The sequence below is a fragment of the Physella acuta genome, unplaced genomic scaffold (assembly GCF_028476545.2).
Source record: "Physella acuta isolate Inbredline_101_S28 unplaced genomic scaffold, ASM2847654v3 ptg000566l, whole genome shotgun sequence".
Taxonomy (NCBI): domain Eukaryota; kingdom Metazoa; phylum Mollusca; class Gastropoda; family Physidae; genus Physella; species Physella acuta.
In genome coordinates this window covers 25,482-52,371 of record NW_026732085.1, presented here as the reverse complement: position 1 = coordinate 52,371, position 26,890 = coordinate 25,482, and the positions used below count along the sequence as shown (strand labels likewise).

The window sequence follows — 26,890 nt, the reverse complement described above, 5'->3', positions numbered from 1 at the left end:
AGATTCTTTTCAGCGGAAATACCAGAAACTAATACGTCTCTTTCAAGGAGCGATGGCGGGCAGTTAGGGGACTAAAAGATAGCCTACCGTACTCCGACTTGCTTCCCTTACCCCATCGTTTTTCAACTGGATTACTTCCCATTATTACGGGCTGCAACAGTGCGGAAGTCTCCGTTTCTTTCTTACAGTCCTGTTTAACATGAATGGCTTCCCTTTAGCGTAAGCTGACCGCCCATCGCATTCCCACCCCGTAAAGTTTGGATTTTTATTTTCAAAAGGTCTAAACAAAACAAAAAAAAAGAATATGCACACAAGAAAAGTCATGCTATTTTTAAAAAGCAAATCACGGCACCGAAACTGGCCAATGGAGTCACTCGCCTCGGGCTGGCGATGTGTGGCGACCCGGAGGGGTGGGGGACAGGTTAAGATATGTGACGGAGCATACATTATGTATTTTCAATGTTCAAAAGAAAAAACAAACTGCTGCTAAGCTTTTGAATGAAGAACGAAATTCAACTCGCTTCAGGAAGAGACAACACATTTATATAAGGACACTATTTCTGAAGGGTTTCGCCATGAGCGACGCATGTATTCTCGTCGATAGTAGAATAACCACTGCGGACATGGCTGCGAAAACAGCTGTGCTGAACCCGCTCGGCAAAATTGCGATCCATCCCGAGCATGGTCGGTGCACTTTCAATAAGTTTCTCATTTCGCAGTGCCAACAATGTTCTTATTCGGCATGCGGGCGCTGACCATTGTAACAACAGAGGTGCTATTTGTGGCTTTCCAATCATTTCATTAGGAGTATGACAGGGGATAGCGCGAACGCAGTCCCCCCTACGAAAAAATTACGCACCCGAGTCACCCACATTTGGGGTGATCGCAGGGGTCAACCCACACGAAGTGCAATGTGCAGGCCTCGCCCTGGGAGGACCGCCTTGCTGATCATGGTGCCTCCTGTGCCAGGTAAGTATGAGTGATCAAGGGGCCGACTCACCACTTCAAAAGGACAATGAAAGAAAGCTAATGCGTTTCTGTGCATGCATATTGCAGCATTATAGTGTGGCTTGACATGTTACACTTCAGATTATCAGCAGCGGTTTAAAAAGATTCTTTTCAGCGGAAATACCAGAAACTAATACGTCTCTTTCAAGGAGCGATGGCGGGCAGTTAGGGGACTAAAAGATAGCCTACCGTACTCCGACTTGCTTCCCTTACCCCATCGTTTTTCAACTGGATTACTTCCCATTATTACGGGCTGCAACAGTGCGGAAGTCTCCGTTTCTTTCTTACAGTCCTGTTTAACATGAATGGCTTCCCTTTAGCGTAAGCTGACCGCCCATCGCATTCCCACCCCGTAAAGTTTGGATTTTTATTTTCAAAAGGTCTAAACAAAACAAAAAAAAGAATATGCACACAAGAAAAGTCATGCTATTTTTAAAAAGCAAATCACGGCACCGAAACTGGCCAATGGAGTCACTCGCCTCGGGCTGGCGATGTGTGGCGACCCGGAGGGGTGGGGGACAGGTTAAGATATGTGACGGAGCATACATTATGTATTTTCAATGTTCAAAAGAAAAAACAAACTGCTGCTAAGCTTTTGAATGAAGAACGAAATTCAACTCGCTTCAGGAAGAGACAACACATTTATATAAGGACACTATTTCTGAAGGGTTTCGCCATGAGCGACGCATGTATTCTCGTCGATAGTAGAATAACCACTGCGGACATGGCTGCGAAAACAGCTGTGCTGAACCCGCTCGGCAAAATTGCGATCCATCCCGAGCATGGTCGGTGCACTTTCAATAAGTTTCTCATTTCGCAGTGCCAACAATGTTCTTATTCGGCATGCGGGCGCTGACCATTGTAACAACAGAGGTGCTATTTGTGGCTTTCCAATCATTTCATTAGGAGTATGACAGGGGATAGCGCGAACGCAGTCCCCCCTACGAAAAAATTACGCACCCGAGTCACCCACATTTGGGGTGATCGCAGGGGTCAACCCACACGAAGTGCAATGTGCAGGCCTCGCCCTGGGAGGACCGCCTTGCTGATCATGGTGCCTCCTGTGCCAGGTAAGTATGAGTGATCAAGGGGCCGACTCACCACTTCAAAAGGACAATGAAAGAAAGCTAATGCGTTTCTGTGCATGCATATTGCAGCATTATAGTGTGGCTTGACATGTTACACTTCAAATTATCAGCAGCGGTTTAAAAAGATTCTTTTCAGCGGAAATACCAGAAACTAATACGTCTCTTTCAAGGAGCGATGGCGGGCAGTTAGGGGACTAAAAGATAGCCTACCGTACTCCGACTTGCTTCCCTTACCCCATCGTTTTTCAACTGGATTACTTCCCATTATTACGGGCTGCAACAGTGCGGAAGTCTCCGTTTCTTTCTTACAGTCCTGTTTAACATGAATGGCTTCCCTTTAGCGTAAGCTGACCGCCCATCGCATTCCCACCCCGTAAAGTTTGGATTTTTATTTTCAAAAGGTCTAAACAAAACAAAAAAAAGAATATGCACACAAGAAAAGTCATGCTATTTTTAAAAAGCAAATCACGGCACCGAAACTGGCCAATGGAGTCACTCGCCTCGGGCTGGCGATGTGTGGCGACCCGGAGGGGTGGGGGACAGGTTAAGATATGTGACGGAGCATACATTATGTATTTTCAATGTTCAAAAGAAAAAACAAACTGCTGCTAAGCTTTTGAATGAAGAACGAAATTCAACTCGCTTCAGGAAGAGACAACACATTTATATAAGGACACTATTTCTGAAGGGTTTCGCCATGAGCGACGCATGTATTCTCGTCGATAGTAGAATAACCACTGCGGACATGGCTGCGAAAACAGCTGTGCTGAACCCGCTCGGCAAAATTGCGATCCATCCCGAGCATGGTCGGTGCACTTTCAATAAGTTTCTCATTTCGCAGTGCCAACAATGTTCTTATTCGGCATGCGGGCGCTGACCATTGTAACAACAGAGGTGCTATTTGTGGCTTTCCAATCATTTCATTAGGAGTATGACAGGGGATAGCGCGAACGCAGTCCCCCCTACGAAAAAATTACGCACCCGAGTCACCCACATTTGGGGTGATCGCAGGGGTCAACCCACACGAAGTGCAATGTGCAGGCCTCGCCCTGGGAGGACCGCCTTGCTGATCATGGTGCCTCCTGTGCCAGGTAAGTATGAGTGATCAAGGGGCCGACTCACCACTTCAAAAGGACAATGAAAGAAAGCTAATGCGTTTCTGTGCATGCATATTGCAGCATTATAGTGTGGCTTGACATGTTACACTTCAAATTATCAGCAGCGGTTTAAAAAGATTCTTTTCAGCGGAAATACCAGAAACTAATACGTCTCTTTCAAGGAGCGATGGCGGGCAGTTAGGGGACTAAAAGATAGCCTACCGTACTCCGACTTGCTTCCCTTACCCCATCGTTTTTCAACTGGATTACTTCCCATTATTACGGGCTGCAACAGTGCGGAAGTCTCCGTTTCTTTCTTACAGTCCTGTTTAACATGAATGGCTTCCCTTTAGCGTAAGCTGACCGCCCATCGCATTCCCACCCCGTAAAGTTTGGATTTTTATTTTCAAAAGGTCTAAACAAAACAAAAAAAAGAATATGCACACAAGAAAAGTCATGCTATTTTTAAAAAGCAAATCACGGCACCGAAACTGGCCAATGGAGTCACTCGCCTCGGGCTGGCGATGTGTGGCGACCCGGAGGGGTGGGGGACAGGTTAAGATATGTGACGGAGCATACATTATGTATTTTCAATGTTCAAAAGAAAAAACAAACTGCTGCTAAGCTTTTGAATGAAGAACGAAATTCAACTCGCTTCAGGAAGAGACAACACATTTATATAAGGACACTATTTCTGAAGGGTTTCGCCATGAGCGACGCATGTATTCTCGTCGATAGTAGAATAACCACTGCGGACATGGCTGCGAAAACAGCTGTGCTGAACCCGCTCGGCAAAATTGCGATCCATCCCGAGCATGGTCGGTGCACTTTCAATAAGTTTCTCATTTCGCAGTGCCAACAATGTTCTTATTCGGCATGCGGGCGCTGACCATTGTAACAACAGAGGTGCTATTTGTGGCTTTCCAATCATTTCATTAGGAGTATGACAGGGGATAGCGCGAACGCAGTCCCCCCTACGAAAAAATTACGCACCCGAGTCACCCACATTTGGGGTGATCGCAGGGGTCAACCCACACGAAGTGCAATGTGCAGGCCTCGCCCTGGGAGGACCGCCTTGCTGATCATGGTGCCTCCTGTGCCAGGTAAGTATGAGTGATCAAGGGGCCGACTCACCACTTCAAAAGGACAATGAAAGAAAGCTAATGCGTTTCTGTGCATGCATATTGCAGCATTATAGTGTGGCTTGACATGTTACACTTCAGATTATCAGCAGCGGTTTAAAAAGATTCTTTTCAGCGGAAATACCAGAAACTAATACGTCTCTTTCAAGGAGCGATGGCGGGCAGTTAGGGGACTAAAAGATAGCCTACCGTACTCCGACTTGCTTCCCTTACCCCATCGTTTTTCAACTGGATTACTTCCCATTATTACGGGCTGCAACAGTGCGGAAGTCTCCGTTTCTTTCTTACAGTCCTGTTTAACATGAATGGCTTCCCTTTAGCGTAAGCTGACCGCCCATCGCATTCCCACCCCGTAAAGTTTGGATTTTTATTTTCAAAAGGTCTAAACAAAACAAAAAAAAGAATATGCACACAAGAAAAGTCATGCTATTTTTAAAAAGCAAATCACGGCACCGAAACTGGCCAATGGAGTCACTCGCCTCGGGCTGGCGATGTGTGGCGACCCGGAGGGGTGGGGGACAGGTTAAGATATGTGACGGAGCATACATTATGTATTTTCAATGTTCAAAAGAAAAAACAAACTGCTGCTAAGCTTTTGAATGAAGAACGAAATTCAACTCGCTTCAGGAAGAGACAACACATTTATATAAGGACACTATTTCTGAAGGGTTTCGCCATGAGCGACGCATGTATTCTCGTCGATAGTAGAATAACCACTGCGGACATGGCTGCGAAAACAGCTGTGCTGAACCCGCTCGGCAAAATTGCGATCCATCCCGAGCATGGTCGGTGCACTTTCAATAAGTTTCTCATTTCGCAGTGCCAACAATGTTCTTATTCGGCATGCGGGCGCTGACCATTGTAACAACAGAGGTGCTATTTGTGGCTTTCCAATCATTTCATTAGGAGTATGACAGGGGATAGCGCGAACGCAGTCCCCCCTACGAAAAAATTACGCACCCGAGTCACCCACATTTGGGGTGATCGCAGGGGTCAACCCACACGAAGTGCAATGTGCAGGCCTCGCCCTGGGAGGACCGCCTTGCTGATCATGGTGCCTCCTGTGCCAGGTAAGTATGAGTGATCAAGGGGCCGACTCACCACTTCAAAAGGACAATGAAAGAAAGCTAATGCGTTTCTGTGCATGCATATTGCAGCATTATAGTGTGGCTTGACATGTTACACTTCAAATTATCAGCAGCGGTTTAAAAAGATTCTTTTCAGCGGAAATACCAGAAACTAATACGTCTCTTTCAAGGAGCGATGGCGGGCAGTTAGGGGACTAAAAGATAGCCTACCGTACTCCGACTTGCTTCCCTTACCCCATCGTTTTTCAACTGGATTACTTCCCATTATTACGGGCTGCAACAGTGCGGAAGTCTCCGTTTCTTTCTTACAGTCCTGTTTAACATGAATGGCTTCCCTTTAGCGTAAGCTGACCGCCCATCGCATTCCCACCCCGTAAAGTTTGGATTTTTATTTTCAAAAGGTCTAAACAAAACAAAAAAAAAGAATATGCACACAAGAAAAGTCATGCTATTTTTAAAAAGCAAATCACGGCACCGAAACTGGCCAATGGAGTCACTCGCCTCGGGCTGGCGATGTGTGGCGACCCGGAGGGGTGGGGGACAGGTTAAGATATGTGACGGAGCATACATTATGTATTTTCAATGTTCAAAAGAAAAAACAAACTGCTGCTAAGCTTTTGAATGAAGAACGAAATTCAACTCGCTTCAGGAAGAGACAACACATTTATATAAGGACACTATTTCTGAAGGGTTTCGCCATGAGCGACGCATGTATTCTCGTCGATAGTAGAATAACCACTGCGGACATGGCTGCGAAAACAGCTGTGCTGAACCCGCTCGGCAAAATTGCGATCCATCCCGAGCATGGTCGGTGCACTTTCAATAAGTTTCTCATTTCGCAGTGCCAACAATGTTCTTATTCGGCATGCGGGCGCTGACCATTGTAACAACAGAGGTGCTATTTGTGGCTTTCCAATCATTTCATTAGGAGTATGACAGGGGATAGCGCGAACGCAGTCCCACCTACGAAAAAATTACGCACCCGAGGCACCCACATTTGGGGTGATCGCACGGGTCAACCCACACGAAGTGCAATGTGCAGGCCTCGCGCTGGGAGGACCTTTTTTTTTTTTTTTTTTTTTTTTTTGGTTTTAAAAGTTTATTCTGGTAAAAACATTGGTTACATCTTAATAAACAATAATACATAGAGCATCACATGTTTTGTGAGGTAGTGTTGCATGTAAGTGCGCTTCACGTTACACAAAAAAATCATCAGTTTAGTAGCATTTCGCTATAACAATTTATACATAGAGCATCACATGTTTTGTGAGGTAGTGTTGCAGGTAAGTGTGCTTCACATTACACAAAAAAAATCATCAGTTTAGTAGCATTTCGCTATAACAATTTATACAAAGCTATGTTATGGGTAAAAGTATCAGTATAGTACCCAGAACAAGAGAAGATAAAAACCATTGGGCCTTTGTTGTCTTTTAAAAGACAGTAGTGTTGCATGTAAGTGCGCTTCACGTTACACAAAAAAATCATCAGTTTAGTAGCATTTCGCTATAACAATTTATACAAAGCTATGTTATGGGTAAAAGTATCAGTATAGTACCCAGAACAAGAGGAGATAAAAGAAACATTGGGCCTTTGTTGTCTTTTGAAAAGACGGCTAGGAAATGTGTTCATGTTACAATGTATGTTAAATACCATAACTAACGTCTTACAATTCAAGGAATATGGTCATACATTTGAGAAATCATTAATTTTACGTAAAGACATTTTACATAAGTGTCAGATAAAGAAGTAACCTTAAGCTTGATTTGCAGATTGCTATTTTACAAATTTGTACAGGGGGACAAAAAAAATAGTATTACCTTCAATACAATTTCAAAAAAAAAAAAAAAAAAAGTCAGGAAGCCACATATTTTTGGCTTAGCGACCATTAAGCCAGACTTGGTGTCCATACTTTTGTGGATCACAATATTTCTCTGAACTTTAGTTTAGCTTTGTACATGTTTAAGACGTCGGTTTCAGTGAATGATTTTTTGTCATGTCGGGCTTTATTTCTGACCGTCCATATCGTCGATCTGTATATTGCTGTCGCTGTCAGTTTTTTTTCCCGTTCTGTCTTTGGTGTTGTTAATTAGGTTTAGTGTAATTGCCTTGTCTGTGTTTTCTGTTTGTTTTCAGTATTGCACTTAGCATCTGTTTTGTTGATTGTATTGTTTGGCATTGTAAATACATGTGTTGCTCAGTTTCTATGAAATCTTGTTTGCAGGTTTGACAGTTTGTGTTGGTGTGCTGGTTAGTGTTGGATGTGTGTGCTAATGGTGTTGTGTAGCTAATTTCACGCTCCTTTCCTTTTCATTTTCCTATCCCCATGACCCGTGTCTTATCTATATTTATTTTGCTTCCACTCCCTTCGCCGTAGTCAACAAAAGTTTTCATAATTTTTTCTATCGCTTTTTCCGCATGGACTACAAACGTGGTATCGTCCGCAAAGGCGAAAATCTTTTTGTTTTTCAGGTTAGGGGCGTGGAGACCTTTTATTGATTCGTCGCGTCTAATTTTCTCTAATAGTGGTTCAAGAGCTATAATGTAGAGGAGAGGTGACAGCGGGCAGCCTTGGTGGACTGACTTTTGGATATGGATAGCTTTGTTGGTTAGTGTTAGATTTGTGTGCTAATGGTGTTGTGTTGAATATTAATCTGTAGCTAATTTCACGCTCTGCTGCTGTTGTGTGAGGGTGGTGTAGGTTCCTGAACGTGTCCTTTGTGTTTATTATGTTAAACTGTTTGCACCATTTGATCCGGTTGTAGAGCGGCGGTGCCAGCTTTTTTACCAGTATTTTGTAGATTTGTTTTGCTGTTTCTCCTATGATCTTTTCATTTCCTTTTACTGTTTTATGCACTCCCTGTAAAATCGGCTTAGGTTGGTCCCGCCGTAGTGGGGGGAAGCATTTATGGGTTTGGGCTTTAGTTTTAGACCAATGTAATAGTGAGCAAGAGGGTGATTCTCTGAATCCGCTCTAATCCGATGTGTGTGTTTTAGACGAAACGTGTTTATTTTAGTCTGAATATCGTGAAGCCCTATTCCCCCCTCTGACTTGTTCTGCACTAAAGTGATGTGTCCTATGTTAGAAATTGTATTTTTGAAAATGAAGCCTCTGACAATTTTATTTGCCTCTTGTATGAAGGGTTTGGGTACGCTGATGGTGCTGGCCATATACATTATTTTTGGTATGATATATCTGTTGATGATTGCTGCTCTTGAGAAGATGGTTGTGTTGCAGTGCTTGTATCTGTTGACACAGTTTGTAATTTTCTTGATGGTCTTTGTCCAGGTTTCAGTGTTTTCGATTGTTGGATCATCTGTGTATGAAATGCCATACATTTTTATTTTATTGGTTACAATTGCGTTGACGCTATATTTCTTCTTTCCTTTCCATTTTCCGATCCCCATGACCTGTGTCTTATCTATATTTATTTTACTTCCACTCCCTTCGCCGTAGTCAACAAAAGTTTTCATTACATTTTCTTTAGCTTTTTCCGCCTGGACTACAAACGGGGTATTGTCCGCAAAGGCGAAAATCTTTTTGTTTTTCAGGTTAGGGGCGTGGAGACCTTTAATTGATTCGTCGCGTCTAATTTTCTCTAATAGTGGTTCAAGAGCTATAATGTAGAGGAGAGGTGACAGCGGGCAGCCTTGGCGGACTGACTTTTGGATATGGATAGCTTCTGTGGTGATGTTATTTATTATTAAGTGACTATGTGCCTTTGTGTATAGTAGTTTGGTCCAGTTCCCTATGTAATTTCCTAGATTGTATGCCTCTATTGTTTTGTATAAGTATGTGTGCGCCACCCAGTCAAAGGTTTTCTGTTGATCAATGCTTAATAATGCGAGTTGTATGTGTTTTTCCCTGATGAACACTTTCTTGATCTGGTCCCGGTCGTCTGTCAATGTACCGCTGCTATAAGTGGGATGTGTTTGGTTTTGTAGTGTATTTGCTCTTGTATTGTGCTGTAATGTGATGGTTCTTCTATCCCTAGTGTGTCTACTTCTAATTAACGCTCCCCTGTATGTGTGTGTTTTTATGTCAGTTAGTTCTTTTTCTAAGCTGCTAATTGTTCCCTGGTTTTCGTTTAAGCTAATCAGTCTATCTATCTGCCTTTCTATGTAGTTTTCCCTGGTTTTCCTCTCTTTGTTTATTCTTTTCGATATTCTGATAGGTGTTTAATTTCATGTTTAAATTTTTCCCATCTGATAGCTAGGTGTTTAATTTCATGTTTAAATTTTTCCCAATGTTCTAAAATGTGTGTGGCTGGTAAGATTTTGGTGTACATGTCAATGGTGGCTTTGGTCTCTGTGGTGAATCGACTACTTTCTAGCAAAGAATTGTTGAGTTTCCAATATGGTGAACGTTTTTCTGTGGCTTGTGATGTGTTGATTTGAACCAGTGTTGCTTTGTGGTCTGTAAAGGTTAATGTTTGAGCTATGGGTTGGGTCTGTGTTGGGTCTGTATGTCTAAGTGCATATTCCAGATTAACATGCTGGGTTATGTTGTTGAGTATGTCTATTTGTTCTTAGTCTTCTTTTCCAAAAAGTTCTTTAATATCTGTTATTAGGTTGAAGTCGATTGTTAATCCCTATTTGTGTGGGGTTTTGCTTTGCTTTTTCTTCATTCTTGCTGTGATTCAAAGTTTGTCTTCTGTAATAATAGAAGGTCAGTGTTATATTTTTTAATTAGTTGATGACACTATTTAACTTACTTCCCGCTCTCTTGATGTTTATTGGAATTAAAGATAGTTCAGGCATTTTTTTAAAAATTCATTTGGTTTTGCTGTTTATTGTGCTTTTCTTTTGCCCCTGTGTCTCTGATGAGGTTTTAATGGGTCTCGAGTGCACCACGTTTGGGATAGTGGTCAGCTGTGCGGACAATTTTCTGAGTAACCCTTGTTCTGATGGCTCTCGTTCCTCGTTTCGTCAGTTTCTCCTGTCTTAGATGTTTCTTTTCCCTACTGTTTCAGGTGTTTGACTAATCTCATCCGTTCCCTTTTCATTTTGTTTTTCGTCGTTCTGTTAAACTGTGACTAAGTCGAGGTCTTGCGTATCTATTTCGTCGTGATCTTCATGCAGTTCTATTTCAGTTCCGTCTTGTTCCCGAGTAGTTAGTAGACAGTCTTCTCCATTTTTTCTCCTTCTCCTCTAGTTCTATGAGTTCACGTTCCGCTTATGCATATTGCAGCATTATAGTGTGGGTTGACATGTTACACTTCAAATTATCAGCAGCGGTTTAAAAAGATTCTTTTCAGCGGAAATACCAGAAACAAATGCGTCTCTTTCAAGCAACGATGACGGGCAGTTAGGGGACTAAAAGATAGCCTATCGTACTCCGACTTGCTTCCCTTACCCCATCGTTTTTCAATAATACGCAGTCTCCTTTTTGTTTTGTCAAGTCCTCTTTAAAATGAATAACAGACACACAGGAAAAGCCATTCTATTTTTAAAAAGCAAATCACGGGACCGCAACTTGCCAATGAAGTCACTTCGGGCTGGCGACGTGTAACGTCCGGGATGGGTGGGGGACGGGTTAAGATATAACATACATGGAGTAATTTTTTTAAAAAACAAATGCTGATAAACATTTGTATTAAAAGTGAAATTTAATTCGCTACTAAAGGAAACACAATTATAAGAACGATATTTCTGAGGGGTTTCGCTATGATTCACAATGTTTTAGTTTAAAAGTTTAATTTTGTAAAATAAATCAGTTACATTAACTTAATATAGTTCAACATAAAAATTCTTTGTGAGATAATTGTGAAAGAAAAAAAAAAGCTTTTTACCGTTTTTTGACATAAAGGTGCCTAAAACTAAAACAAATTCTGATAACAGTTGAAACAATGAATTGTTTATAAAAAGACTAAACTATGTACATGAAAGTTATGATAAAATATAATTAGTATTGCTACTTTTTTAACAGCACAAAGGGGGTCACAGTATTAAATAATAAAGGCTAGTCAATGTATAAGTCTCAGTAATGTAACTAAATGATGCACAATTCCCATAGCAATAGCATGCATTTTTTTTAAACTAGTCTTAAAAAAGACAAATAGCACTATTACATAAATAGTGTAGTGAAATGATGGTGAAGGAAACAAAAACACTGCAAAGCCCCAATACTCAGGTGATCAGGGTTTACACACAAATATTTTTTTAGGCATTGTGTAGATATGTGTCAAAGACATTTAAAAAATTGAATACCAAATTGTTATTATTACAGTTTTTAAAAAAATGTAAATATCTGTAAAAGACAGAGGTTAACTTTCAGAACACTTTAGTAGCAAATTGTTTTTGTGGCGTTTATACAGGTTAGGTAAAAAAAATTGTAAATATGTCTGAAAGACACAGGAATAAACTTTCAATAAACTTGACTAGCAAATTTTTTCATTTTACAGTTTACAAAAGAAAAAGTTAAAAACAATAAAACAATTGTAACTATGTCGAACAGACACAGGTATAAATTTTCAAAAAACATGTCCAGCAAATTGTTATTTTACAGTTTATAAAAAGGAGGGTAAAAAATGTATATAAGTATAATTTCCAGAACACTAAAACATAAAATTTGCAAAAAAAAAATGTTAGCTCCTACTCCCTTCACCTTTGTGAATTCAAGTTGTCATTATTTTTTTATTTGTGTTGGGGAATAATATGGTGAGTGCTATCATCCTGAAAGGTTTTTTTTTGTGATTAAGTGGCTGTATGCTTTTGTGTCTAATAGTCTGATCCAGTTCCATATACAGTCTTTTAAATTGTATGCCTCAGTTATTTGTGGAAGGTACAAATTGATATTTGTTTTCATAACTGTACTGTATGATGAACTTGATCAGGGTTGTGTGATTGTAGATGTTTTTCCCTCAATGATGAAGTTAGTCTGAATGAATGATTTTGTATAGGAATGGCAATAGTTTGTTTAGTAATGCGTTTGTTAAGATTGTGTAGTCAGTGTATAAAAGTGATATGGTTTAAATTCACCGGGCACAGAAGGCACTTGACTCTGAACAGGTAATACTTTCGCAACCTACTTTTATTCTGCGGATTAGTTCTTATAGTTATTGTGATTTATGACAACTTTAGATCAGTAATATTGGACGATTCATATAGTCTTCTGTTTGGTCTGGATTACAGATCTAATGCTTAAGATGAAACAATCTTTGAAAACAATCACGGTAAAAGTTAACAAGCTGACCTTTAATTAAGGGGGCAGTATCACCCAGACTAAGGGAGAGAAACAAAAAAGATCAAAGTGTAGTCTATAATGGATTTATGCAGATCTTAGCCATTTGGTTTGTCCGCCGCTTTTAGGGTCAATTGCCTAGGCAAGGAGGCAGTCATATCAACTTATCAAGCATCAAATGCAAACCAAGCCACTGCTTTGACAAAGTGATTAAATTCACAGCGCACAAGGGCATTCAAACGTAATTACCTTTCAATGTGCCTACTGCAATATAACACACCCCCAACAAAAAGGGATTAGGCTGCACCTAAAGTACTATCATTTGCAGAACCCTATACGCTACAATTAAAATATACTACAGATTCGTTGCAGGACCTTACAAAGACCACATATTATATAACCTATGCAGATGCTCTAAAAGAAGACAGCTAACATTTCAACATCACCAAGACAACTTTCTTTTATTTAAACGCTTTGTGTTAAGTCTTCCACGCTGAAATCACATCAACCCATGTTACCCCTAAGTATTCAAAACTCCCTCTCCAATTTTAACAAGTTGCCAAATGTTGATTTTTTAGTAAATATCATAAGCAATAGGAATGTAACAGACTGTATTTTGGGTATTGTTTATTTATATTGTATTTAGAATGAACTTCTATGAAAGTGAGTACCTGGCCAACGGAAGGACTGTTTGAGTGACTAATAATTTTTTCCATGCTTTTCGTGAGATTGCTCACTGACGTTAGGGGAGAGAATGAAGGATATAAAAGGAGAGTGTAAGGTGGATTAAGTGTGCCTGTATAGAATGTAAGCCATCACCACGTTAATCTGTTTTTCTGGATTGTATTTTGATTGTCGTTATTCTACTATGGATTTATCATCATTATTCCTGTGGATCTATTTTATTGATGTAAATAAAGTTGAAAGTTGAAAGAAATGTTCAATCGTATTCTTTGATGAAAGAACTCACAATAACAACTAGAGTCGTATACTTCACATTGTTACTTTAGTGTCAGAAGTGGTCAAAAGCGGTTTTCTAATATTCTTATTAGGAATTGAAGTGTTAACTGAAGTCAGAAATGTTTTTCCAGTCAGAAGTGGTCTTCCAGTAATATATGGAATTGTAACATCCAAGTCAGAAGTGATAGTAGAATTGTTACGAGGTCTAGGATATACCTTCAAGTCAGAAGTATTTCTATTATTCTTATTAGAACTGAAGGATTGACTATTGTTATATATAAATATATATAAATACAAATCAAGTTCTCAAGTAATCTTTCGTAACAAATTATTGTTACAATTAAGTGTATTTCATATTGGATTTAGCTGCACAAGTAATCAAGAATAGTGTATTTCAAATTGGATTTAGCAGATCAAGTTTAACAGTGTCTGTCCAAAACTGGGCAGGGCAGAATAAAGCGCACAACACAAGTTTTCTGCAATTATCTAGAAATTTTTTACAACAATTTTGGGACGTGTATTACGTAATTGAACTTTACCATCTCTATTGGACATATATGTATTATAAACATTTTCATGGATTACCATCTGTTAAGTGTCTACTGACAAGCTACAAACCAAAAAGGGTATTATAATATATTTCAGTTAATCCAAAAATTGTAAACTAATAATTGTTGGTTTTATATTGCCATAAGTTTTTCAGCGTTAAAAATAAGATCATGTCAGGTCTGACAAAATATTTAGAACTAGCAAAGGAGCTAGACATTAAGAAGGGTGATAGGGTGATAGGCATTTAATTTAAACATTACTAAGCAAGGAAGAGGTAATCTGACATCTGTTGAACTTTGGTCGTATATAGTAAACCATTTTTGTTACTGCTTTTAATTTATGGTTCTTCGTTGTATTCAACACCTTACGAATATGATTATTCCCCCTTTGGGTTTTTTTTCCATTGGTTTTTGTGTATATCAAATTAAACTATTTAACTATGATTAATTTAATTATCTAATTACTCACTGGTATGTAAATTTTGTTACTGTAAATATGTTGTAATTTGTTTTATGGCAAATAAAAGTATTAAAAAAAATAATGGTTTTAGGGGGATACATCCCCCTAAAACCATTGAAGTCTCTATTGTGGATGCTACTGTTGTAGCGGGTATGCCGCACGAGGTCTTTAAGCGGCACTTTGCGGCTCTTACAAGGATCCCCACATCAGAAATAAAGTAGATCTATATACATACAGGGATATTAAGACATGGTACGTAACAATAGGATCACAAGATTTGTACCAGAGGCTACACATGTCTGAACACGGTTCGCGCAGCCATCAAGGATCTACGAGGGACCGGTTCATTGTGAACATGATCTCCTGTGTGTACGCAGACAAGAAGGGGATCAGGGGAATCGTAAAGTGGATCCCTCCTGATTACCCACAAAGCCAGATAAAAAATGCCCTCACTAGTCTATGTAAGGAGGGAACACAGCCTTAATTAAGAATAGTTGATGCAGGCAACGCTATAAAATTAATCATGCAAGTGGAGAAGGATGTAAAGGATTTACCACACTACCTTAGGAGAGGAGACCCATCGCATGTTGTTGCAGATAGAGGGTAGGAGGGTTGTCTGTTGTCTTTGCGGTACGGACAGACATATGCCCCGTTAGTGTGACAATCGATATGCAAAAATTGTAGACAGAATTCAGCTGAAACTGATTATTAATCAACAACAGCAAGACTCGACACAAGAGAACACCATGGCATGAATATATCCCGTCAATACTATTCTTTTACAGAGGTATGGTACATGATGCAACAGGCTACTCACCATTCAGTGATGTTCGGTACTAATCCAAGAGGACCTCTATCATTATTAAATGAAAGATTATTAGGGAAGAAAGCCATAAAACAAGACACTTTTGATTTCATCACCGACATAAGAAAAATGATAGTGTATGGATTGCAGAATGCCCAAGAAAATGCAGAAAGTAAAGCAAACAGTCAGAGAAAATAAAAAATAAGAACAAATACTTAAGAGAATTAAAAGAAACTGACACTGTCTACATATGGCAGCCAAATTGGAAAGGGGAGAAAAAAATGGCACGGACCTTTTGAGAGATTAAAGAAATTGAACAAAGTTGATTCATACTACTTTCAATTTCCAATTATTTTAACACTCTTTTGAGCTCTGGGAGACTTAAGGGGGCAATATCACCCAGACTAAGGGAGGGAAACAAAATTTGTTCACCAAAAATAAAAACTATTCGACATACACATGTCAAAATTTTACAGCAGTGTAACGTTTCGTCTGCTATAATACAGTATATAAATTGTAGGGTATATGTATAGCAACAAATTTTCAAAAAATTATTTTGTTAATATTTTAATACATTTTGAATTTTTTTGTAAACAATTTTCCAAAACCATAAGTAAAAGTACTTAAAATTTGGTATAAACCTTCCTTACGTTATTGGCTACATCTGGAACTAAAATCATAGCATTCTAATGTAAGGTATATCTGTAAGTTCTCGGCCTTTTGTCCAAGATCAAGTGATAACCTCTACGCATCCAACAATGTCAGAGCCTAGCTCGATGACATATGCAAAAATAATCCACGCCAGCAGAGGGGTTGCGCCCTCGGATGTTCCCCCTGGGTCGAGAGACTTGGGGAGGAGCCACCCGGACTACGGTTCGGGTGGCTTAATGAAATCCAGGGCCCAACCCTTTTCAGCTACAAGTTCAACCACTCTAACGATCGAGCTAAGAAAGTCCAGACTTGTTTCCCAGCCAACCGAATACAACAGGGGTCGGCAACCTTTTGAGACAGAAGAGCCAAAAGTTACAATTTACCAAACTCTGTTAAATTACCACTTTATAGACGTTTTGTATTAGACATGTAACAACTTGTATAATATGTAAATATTTTCATGCAAACCTACTCTTGCTGCCAACCCTTGGGAAGGGAAAGCAGCAAGAGAGGAACAATATTAAAACGCCAAAAAAATAAAAAAAAATATTAAAAAATCTGTAAGTTATATCAGTAAGGTCTATCAGTTAGGGATAATTCTGATCATACTTTTAGGGATCATTTCTAAAGTTGGTCTTGCCGGGACGTTGAGCTAAAACTAAATGCACCGAGTCCTCATCTCCATGCACTAGAAATGGACTATGCAACTATCACGAAAGTCAACAATGGGGTTGGGCCCATTTTTGTTCCCTCTAGAGGAGCCACCTGGACTACGGTTCGGGTGGCTTAATGAAAACTTGGGTCCAATCCCTTTCAAATATCAAGACAACAATCACCATCGACCAGTCTGATGAAATAGCCCCTGAGCTCTTCGACTCGCCTACAGTAATTCAAGTCACCATCAAATCAACCAACCACCAGAACATCCCTGGTCACCTCTTGCGCAGTATCATTAGCCCACACCAGATCCTGCTGCTCAACTATGGACGAGGGGATACCTGGTACTTCTCGTCCAACGAGTTTGATGCAGCGGATCTGGACGGCACCACCAAAACACACGGCCCATACACTTTGAATTTCGACAGATGCTACAAGGACAAAATCATCGGAACCCTTAGATGGGTCCCGCCCGCCCTGAGCAACGAAACACTGATTTACGGCAATGCAAACAGTCAGCAAATCTACACCTACAATAACCACAATCCCGCACACAAACAATCGCAGATTCACCATCCAGAATGACAATCCACAACACATCCCACACTACATCACCTGGAAGATGACAAGCCTGCCAATCATGTGGTTCAACACAACATTGGACAAGTCAATGCCACCAGAGGGATCAACAGTGGGAACAACAACCAACCTCACCAATAACTATAACAATACCACTTAAAGATACACCTATTTTGCAGCAGCCAACAGCGCCCACAAATCAGTCAAACCAACAAGCGAGTCCAATCACCCCCAGTGTACAACTACTAGCAACACAGCCCTCAGAGCCGATGGAAGCGGAAACACAACTCAAGACACCAACTAGCCCTCCCAAACCGCCAAGCAAGAAAAAAAAGAAGAAAGAAAAAGCTCCCGAACCGCAGCAACCAATAGCACCACCAAAATCATTGGGAAAACTAACTACCCCAAGCACAACCGCAGCTCAAACCCCAACCAAAAAGCCAACAACATCTCAAAACAAGGAAACAAAAAGCCCAATCACAGAAATAGACTAAGCCCCGCCATCGAAGAGGAAAAATGAAAATAGCCCCGCGGAACAAGGCAAAATAATTAAAGAACAAAAATGCAAGGAAATATTATACTACTACTGCTACTTCTGTACCGAATATTTCCCAACAAATAAGGAAACGATAAAACATGAGAACGCAATACATGCGCCGCTTAAACGGTGCACCATCTGCAAAGACCAAAAAATCCACAGTAACATAGGCGCCCACTATCAGACCTGTCACGAGGGTGCAACCGTCGTTCAATGCAGCCAATGTGAAGTGCCCCTCCCCGAAGAGGGCATGAAGATGCACGTGGCGTACTATCACCCGATGTCTTAAATAGAGACAATATTAGATGTTTTGTTTAGTGTAAGACTTGACAAATATAACATGCTTAATCTAGGAATATTGAATATAACATATATTAGACGTTTTGTATAGTATAAAACTTGACAAATATAACATGCTTAATCTAGGAATATTGAACATATATCATGTATATAATTTTAAACATGCAACCTATCCGCACAGACAGCTTCTGTGTGGAAGGAAGACTATTAAACGTGTAAAAAAAAAAAAGATATGCCCGAATATACAAGTCCAAAAAGGAAAAAGGAAGACAGCCCCACAGACACAAAACAAACAGCAAAAAATAAAAAAACTACAAACTCAGTATTCGACGACAAAAAGTGCAGATTTTGCACCCAGCGATGCAAATCAGTTGAGGAAGCTAAAATACACGAACGCCATGAACACGGGGACTTCCTACTTTGTGAAATTTGTATTGACAAGACTCCGCACACAGATTGGACTTGGTACCTAGACATATACGGGCACTATATAAAAAACCATCCTGAAGTAACGATGTACTCCTGTCACTCTTGCAACCTATACCTCCCTTTAGAAAGCATAAAGGCTCACACGGAAAGCCACCACCCGCCACCCAAATAATACGGTTCGAAGGAACATTGTTTTAATTATAGCAAACTTAGACGTCTTGTATAAGAAAAATAAAAAAATGTATGACATGTTTAAAAAAAAAAAAAAAAAACTAAAGATTTCCGTGGAGAGGAGCATTATAATAAAAAAAAAAAAAAAAAAAAGAGAGAGACCTGGAATGAAATCCTGGGCCCAACCCTTTTCAGCCAAGTCAACTGCAAGACATCATGATGCAGGAATTAGGGCTACCACAACGCCAGATTCAAAAATTGTATAACCGAGGAAAACCGAACGAGTGGTTTGTTACTATTTTGTCGGAAGAACGGTTCAAAAGCCTCCGTATGAGGGAAATCGCAAAGAACAGTAATATCTGCTCGAGTATACTTCTGCTCGACGTAGAAAGAAATGGGCAAAGAGGCGTACTAAAATGGGTACCCCCACTTTCACTAAAGAAACAGTAAACGTCATCTTAGACAACATTGCCATTCCCAATGAACCAAAAACGGCAGTTCAAATCGGTAAAAGCGACAAGTGGGCCGTGGACTTCTGTCCTACGGCACCCACAGAGGAGCTGCCCCACTATATCGAAGTAGAGGCAGGAGAAGAGAGGCACACCCTATTACTCCAGCTCGAGGGACGGAGGACGGTGTGTCCCTTATGCAAAACCACAAGACACGGTCCTCTAGCCTGCAGAAACCAGCACATCAGGGAACTTTACAACATACACCTCGACAGGGAGGGCCAATATATAGTGGACCGTGAAGTCGAAGAGCCAACTACAACAGACGACGAGACTACGACCCGGTGGGAAACAGGTGACCAACAAGAGGAACGACAGCAGGACGAATGGAACACCATTAGCAGAAAGAAGAAGACAGCAAACAGACAGCATCGAGTCAAGAACAGCAGCAGACGAAACAGAGCAGAAAGTACAAACAATATTGAGCAAATAGCCAGCCCAACTACATACAAATAAACTACAAAGACAACACACTCAACATACTCATCGCAACCGCCGGAAGGAAACAAGTATGCCAAATCTGCTCCTCCAACCTACATTGGACGAACCAGTGCCAAAAAACAAACCTTTCAACAGCACAAAACGCACCATCAAGCGAGCCAACAAACTCCACAAAAGACCAAGCAACCCCAAACATGACTACAGCGGCCTAAAACCTGTCGAACCAAAAAGCTATTCAAAGTACGTCTGCACCGGAGTCACCAACTAAAGCATCAACAATAATTCAAAACACGGAAGCAACAAGCATCATAAGTTAACTTTCTTTTATGTGCTGTTTTATAGCTCCTTGATAATTACTATTATGGTAAAAAATGTATGTGTGTATGTATAATATTTTTTTTGGCAAATTTTTTCGTCAATTTTCAAATGTCTGGGTAATACTGCCCCCTTAACAATACATCATTGATGCTAAGCTGAGTAAAACGACTTAAACTTTATCCAAATACACAGCTGAGGTGGGATACCTACACAAATCTATGTTATTTGCTCCAAGGTTATAAACCATGCAGAGTGAAACTGCAGATTTTGGAGACGTACATAAAAATGTCACCCATAATAAAATGCTATTTCAGATAATAGGAAGAATAGAAGGCCACAAGTGCGGTAGAGATAGACTATTGCTCCCACCCAAAAAAGAAAATGGGCAGAACATTTTTGAAAAGTGTCAAGCCAAACACTCGATAAAAAATAGATATACACATCTAACTAAACCAAGGCTAGTTCGAATGCAACTGATTGCAGCTACCTCTACTTGATCTAGCACTATTCCAACTACAAGTACTGATGCAGATGCAATAAGCACATTTTTACTAAGAAACTGCGGCAATGTACGACAGTTTTTATAGGGAGAAGAAAGCAATGTAACATTTAGTGCTGGTAATGGTAATTGTAAACCACAGTCATGCATAATTATTGCTGTTTGTGATTTACTTCTAGATTTTATTAATAAATTTCACTGCCCACAGTGTAACTGTGCTATTGTGGCTATTATTGATGTAAAAGGTTTGCTTCTGTTATTAAGCATTGTGTGGCAGTTGTAAAAATATTGTAAACATTATGTGCACATCTACAAAAGAATCCAGAACAAGGCCATTAACAATAAACAGAGACATTGTCTCAGCAGAACCTAAGGATGTTTGAAACCATTGCAAAAAAACTACACAAAGAGATGATCTGTACAAAAAAGCTGCAGCAATAGTACAAGACGTTCATAACACTGAGCTTGATAAAAAATTGGACATTGTTCTTTCATTTTATGAAATCCAGACTGGATTAGTGCTAGATATGTAGGTAACAAGCATGCCTTGCAGTATGTGTGCACAGAAGCAAAAACTAAAGAGTGAAGACCCTCCTGCTTACAACAAATGGCTGGTTATGTATCAGAGGGAAAACGGCTGCACTGGTTAAGTATCAGAGGGAAAACGGCTGCAGTATAAACCATGATGGTAAGTTAATTATAAAATATGACATGTTTTGAGTGGCCTTTGAAATATACAGGAAATGTCACACTACATAGACATTACCAACAAAAAATTTCACCTATAAAATGCTGTTACAATAATATGAAGAAGAATCAAATGCCACCTATCTGTACAGATACAGCCTATTGTTCCCATCTGTACATGTGCCTCTGTGACTACATATGGCTGGAAGAAGGCTTATACATTGTGGAAGAAGGATGGTCGGTGGAGGAAAGAAAGAAACAAGAAAGTTACATAGGCAGAAGAATACCAACTGCCAGAGAGGAAGATGTGGGTGGACCATTCAGTTATAGAATCCACTGAGTGCGTTATGTTATCCGCTTTTGTTTCTTAAATGCAAACAAGAATTAGGGGAGGGAGGAATTAAGACTACTAGTGTAACTAACAACACTAGAGTCAGCTTGATAGTTTAATATTCATAATTCTTTCAATTTTAGAATATTTTAACCATCTGTTTAGCATAAGGAGACTTACTTAACAATACATCATTGATGCTTATGTTTAAGTCGAGTAAAACAGCTTGAACTTTATCCAAATACACAGCCGAGGTGCGAAACCTACACAAATATGATCCCAGGTGCGATACCTACACAAATATGATCCCATTTATTTTTAACACCAGTCAGGGGGAATAAAAAGTAATTTATTTGGTCTGGGACTGGGTAGTCGTACCTGAGTGCGCTGCATTCAAACCCCAGGCTGCAGATGACAATTACCGTTCAGCTGTTTAACTTGTTTATGTAGACCTAATGAAGGTATTGTAAATTATATTTTATATTTTTTAAATTATATTACCTGTTTTATTATCATACTAGTGCTTCATGTTGCAGACTAGAAATGTGAAGTATTTTATTTATACTACTTGCTGTTTATTATTCCTACTAGTGCTGCATGTTGCGGACTACTTAGGTGAAATATTTATTAATGAATAAACATAACATTCTAGAATCATTAAAAGGAAAAAAAAATCATATCCTTTATCCGGTTCTCGTCCGATAACCGCAGTCAAGCAACATCGGGCGTGGAAATTATATTTATAATACTTGTTGGCAGTATTGTATACTGGCCATAACCTTCTATTTTATGACACCCGTGTATTTATGTTATAGCCTACACGTGGTGGTGTATTCAGAAATGTAACCTGTTTGTTTACATTTGTTTTAGGACTATACACTGTACATTATTGTACCAATACTGTACATGGATTTGTCGTAATCAGCGTCATTGATCGTTTGCGTTATCTCTCAGGGTCAGCCCTAGTGGGAGAGATCATTCTGGCCTGGAAACAATGGCCAACTAGGGTAGTCTGCTATGGGTGTGGATCCAGGGAATACTTCGTCAAAAGCTGCACGAGGAAAGATGGTAGACAACAGAGTCAACAGCAGGGAAACGGTGGGGAACGGAGGCTGATGCATGGGCTTCCAAACTCCCAGTTAAAAGCTATTCCCACAAACTCCCACCCCACCAGGCTCCCAACCCAAAGCTACTCCACAAAGCTCTCAGCCCAAAGCTATCCCAACACGAGCTGTGAGTTCAGCTGAGAGGTAAGAAACCTCATCATTAGGCAGCCACCAACAATCAACAACACTAAAACCGTGACGCCTTCGGGAAGTGTTTGTGGCCCTTGCAGCAGGTCAAACATTGGAGCTATGGGTGACAGCACCTTCCACAGCACAAGTAATTCCTAGACCCCACCACCAGCTGCCGGCAGGTTTGCGTGTCTTACACACCAATATGGAAAGAGGGCAGTTGTGTTTGGTTATTCAAAACTGCTGGAAACTAGCGAGTCTGACCGTGACCTCCACTGACATCCTGGCTGATATAAGCAAAGAGGCGGCAGTATTGGAAGCTTTATTAGGACTGGTATGTGAAGCGACCATACAGGTGTAAGCTAGAGACGTCAAGTGCTTACTGGATAGTGGATCACAAGTTGCCATTGTGTCGGAGAAATTTTATAAGGAGACACTGATGACAGTAGCTGGAACTGGGGGGGGGGGGGGGACATGGCGACAAGCAGTACCATATTCTGGCATAAAATCTGTCATGTGTACCTTACCTAAAAATTTAGCTGTAAGATACAGTCAGTGCAAGTAGCTGCATTGATCTGCGGTGATAGTCCACTCTCGAAGTGGTTGCCCATGATTTGGGAACAAACACATTCAAGAAGCTGATGCCCCCTAAATTTGCAGAACAGCTTGTTAAGGGGGAAGCTGTTGTTATGATGGCTCATCAGCTGGACAGAGCCCATGACAGTGGGAAACTGGGACACGCCCAACTTGTAGGTAGCGGTGAAATCGTGCCACCATTTGTTGCGATGTGAGTCAAGGGAAAGCCGCAATCTATTAATAAGCAGCAATTTGGAAAAAAAAGGTTTGTTATCACCGGGGCCCCGGTGGGTAAACATTAAAATTTATTGATAAGAGGAAGAAAGGGAAGGGCATTCACAGAGGAAGTCATAGAGGAGGTTTTCTGTGGTGATCTAAAAGTGAGTCCAGATGCTTTTGACCAAAATATACACCATATGAACATGTGCAAGTGTACTGTTCCAGGAGCCCACAGAAGTGGAATTTCCTGAAGGGTTACATGTAGTTGCGGCCAAGGTGAGTCTGTATCAAACTACAAAAGCTAAACAATCATGTTAGTAGGTGACTTCAACCTAATAACAGATATTAAAGAACTTTTTGGAAAAGAAGACTAAGAACTAATTGACATACTCAACAACATAACCCAGCATGTTAATCTGGAATATGCACTTAGACATACAGACCCAACACAGACCCAACACATAGCTCAAACATTAACCTTTACAGACCACAAAGCAACACTGGTTCAAATCAACTCATCACAAGCCACAGAAAAACGTTCACCGTACTGGAAACTCAACAATTCATTGTTCGAAAGTAGTCGATTCACCACAGAGACAAAAGCCACCATTGACATGTACACCAAAACCTTACCAGCCACACACATTTTAGAACATTGGGAAAAATTTAAACATGAAATTAAACACCTAGCTATCAGAATATCGAAAAGAATAAACAAAGAGAGGAAAACCAGGGAAAACTACATAGAAATGCATATAGATAGACTGATTAGCTTAAACGAAAACCAGAGAACAATTAGCAGCTTAGAAAAAGAACTGACATAAAAACACACACATACAGGGGAGTGTTAATTAGAAGTAGAGTAGACACACTAGGGATAGAAGAACCATCACATTACAGCACAATACAAGAGCAAATACACTACAAAACCAAACACATCACACTTATAGCAGCGGTACAGTGACAGACGACCGGGACCAGATCAAGAAAGTGTTCATCAGGGAAAAACACATACAACTCGCATTATTAAGCATTGATCAACAGAAAGCCTTTGACCGGGTGGCGCACACATACTTATACAAAACAATAGAGGCATACAATCTAGGAAATTACATAGGGAACTGGACCAAACTACTATACACAAAGGCACATAGTCACTTAATAATAAATAACATCACCACAGAAGCTATCCATATTCAAAAGTCAGTCCGACAAGGCCGCCCGCTCTCACCTCTGCTTTACATTATATCGCTAGAATCACTATTAGAGAAAATTCGACGCGACGAAACAATAAAAGGTCTCCACGCCCCAACCTGAGAAAAAAAAGATTTTCGCTTTTGCGGACAATACCACGTTTGTAGTCCAGGCAGAAAAAGCCATAGAAAATATAATGAAAACTTTTGTTGACTACGGCGAAGGGAGTGGAGGCAAAATAAATATAGATAAGACACAGGTCATGGGGTTAGGAAAATGGAAAGGAAAGGAGAAATATAGCGTCAACGCAATTGTAACCAATAAAATAAAAGTATATGGCATTCCATACACAGACGATCCAACAATCAAAACACTGAAACCTGGACAAAGACCATCAAGAAAATTACAAATTGTGTCAACAGATACAAGCACTGCAACACAACCATCTTCTCAAGAGTAGCAATCACCAACAGATATATCATACCAAAAATAATGTACATGGCCAACACCATCAGCGTACCCAAAACCTTCATACAAGAGGCAAATAAAACTATCAGAGGCTTCATTTTCAAAAATACAATTTCTAACATAGGACATACCACTTTAGTGCAGAACAAGTCAGAGGGAGGAATAGGGCTACATGATATTCAGACTAAAATAAACACGTTTCGTCTAAAACACACACATCGGATTAGAGCGGAATCAGAGAATCACACTCTTGCTCACTATTACATCGGTCTAAAACTAAAGCCCAAACCCATAAATACTTCCCCCCACTAAGGCGGGACCAACCTAAGCCGATTTTACAGGGAGTGCATAGAAACAGTAAAAGGAAATGAAAAGATCATAGGAGAAACAGCACAACAAACCTAGAAATGCAGATAGATAGGCTTATTAGCTTAAACGAAAACCAGGGAACAATAAAGTAACATACAAAAGAAGTAACTGACATAAAAACACACACATACAGGGGAGCTCTAATAAGAAATAGAGTATACACACTAGGGATAGAAGACTCATCACTGTACTTCTTGCATGATTTATTATATTGTATTTAGCATCAAGTAGAGTACCTGGCCAAAGAAGAACTGTGTGAGCAACTAATCATGTTTCTCCATGCTTTTTGTTAGATCACCCACTGACATTAGGGGAGAGAATGAAGGGTATGAAAGCGGAGCGTAAGGTGACTGTAGAGAGTGCCTGTATAGAAGAATGTTGTAAGCTGTCGCCACGTCAGTTTCTGGATTGTATTTTGATTGCTGTTATTCCACTATGGATTTTCATTATTAATTCCTATGGATTTATTTTATTAATGTGAATAAAGTTGTAAGTTGAAAGAACTGTTATTCATATTCATTGAAGAACTCACAATAACACTGTATTGTCTCATCTACAAATATGCGTTGTTACAATCACATTACAGCACAATACAAGAGCAAATACACTACAAAACCAAACATATCCCACTTATATCGGTCATCAGATGTAGGTTGTAGAAAAGTTCCTGTGACGAAGAGTTGGTTTTGTGATCGAGAATCTATTGAAGGAAGAGCTTTAAATATGCCTAAAACCTCAAATAAGCAAATAGGAGTCTGATGATGAAGACCCCAAAATGAAAGGTGGCAAGGGCAAGGGCAAAGGGAAGAGTTCAGCTACACCAGTCACCAAGGCTCCTCCAAAGGAGGCAAGTGTTCAGGAGCCACCCCAGTCACCAAGGTGCCTCCAAAAGGAGCTGCTGGCAACCAAGATGTGGCTGGAGCAGCGGAGGCTCTTGACAGTGACATGGGTGACGTCAAGTAGTTTTTTGATGGATTCCAGGGGTATTGTGCTAGTATTAGAAAGCCTAATGCCCAGCTGCGAGCTGACATGGCTGAACGACAAGATGGATTTGAGGCCCTACAACACCTCTTTGGTACATTATATGGGTGTGCCCAGAGTCTTAAAATTCCAAAGTAGGATAAAAAGAAAGGACACTGATTCTCATATTTACTCATATCTCTCTTGTATTACTAATAGATACATTGTTTAGAATTTGCTTTATCTGAGTTCAGGTGTTTTTAAGGGCAGGTTTATTGTATTTTTATCATTCAATTTTTATCACATGTAAATTCAAGTGGAAAAATTATTTTAAATATGTTGTATGACAAATAAATTATGTAAAAAGTGTTAATGCATAGAAA

General features: G+C 40.0%; 1 protein-coding gene and 5 non-coding genes across 8 annotated transcripts in view; all 6 read right to left on the bottom strand.

Annotated features, from left to right (window-relative positions):
• Window positions 1-26,890, bottom strand: part of LOC131946629 (leucine-rich repeat and coiled-coil domain-containing protein 1) — a 250,854-nt gene that overhangs the window by 207,896 nt on the left and 16,068 nt on the right. The gene's annotated exons all lie outside the window — the stretch shown is intronic.
• On the bottom strand, window positions 814-977 carry LOC131946644 (U1 spliceosomal RNA). The gene has a single exon (XR_009387735.1). It is a non-coding gene; the product is annotated as a U1 spliceosomal RNA (small nuclear RNA).
• Window positions 1,923-2,086, bottom strand: LOC131946679 (U1 spliceosomal RNA). The gene has a single exon (XR_009387767.1). It is a non-coding gene; the product is annotated as a U1 spliceosomal RNA (small nuclear RNA).
• On the bottom strand, window positions 3,032-3,195 carry LOC131946677 (U1 spliceosomal RNA). Its single transcript, XR_009387766.1, has one exon. It is a non-coding gene; the product is annotated as a U1 spliceosomal RNA (small nuclear RNA).
• LOC131946666 (U1 spliceosomal RNA) lies at window positions 4,141-4,304 on the bottom strand. The gene has a single exon (XR_009387756.1). It is a non-coding gene; the product is annotated as a U1 spliceosomal RNA (small nuclear RNA).
• On the bottom strand, window positions 5,250-5,413 carry LOC131946654 (U1 spliceosomal RNA). The gene has a single exon (XR_009387745.1). It is a non-coding gene; the product is annotated as a U1 spliceosomal RNA (small nuclear RNA).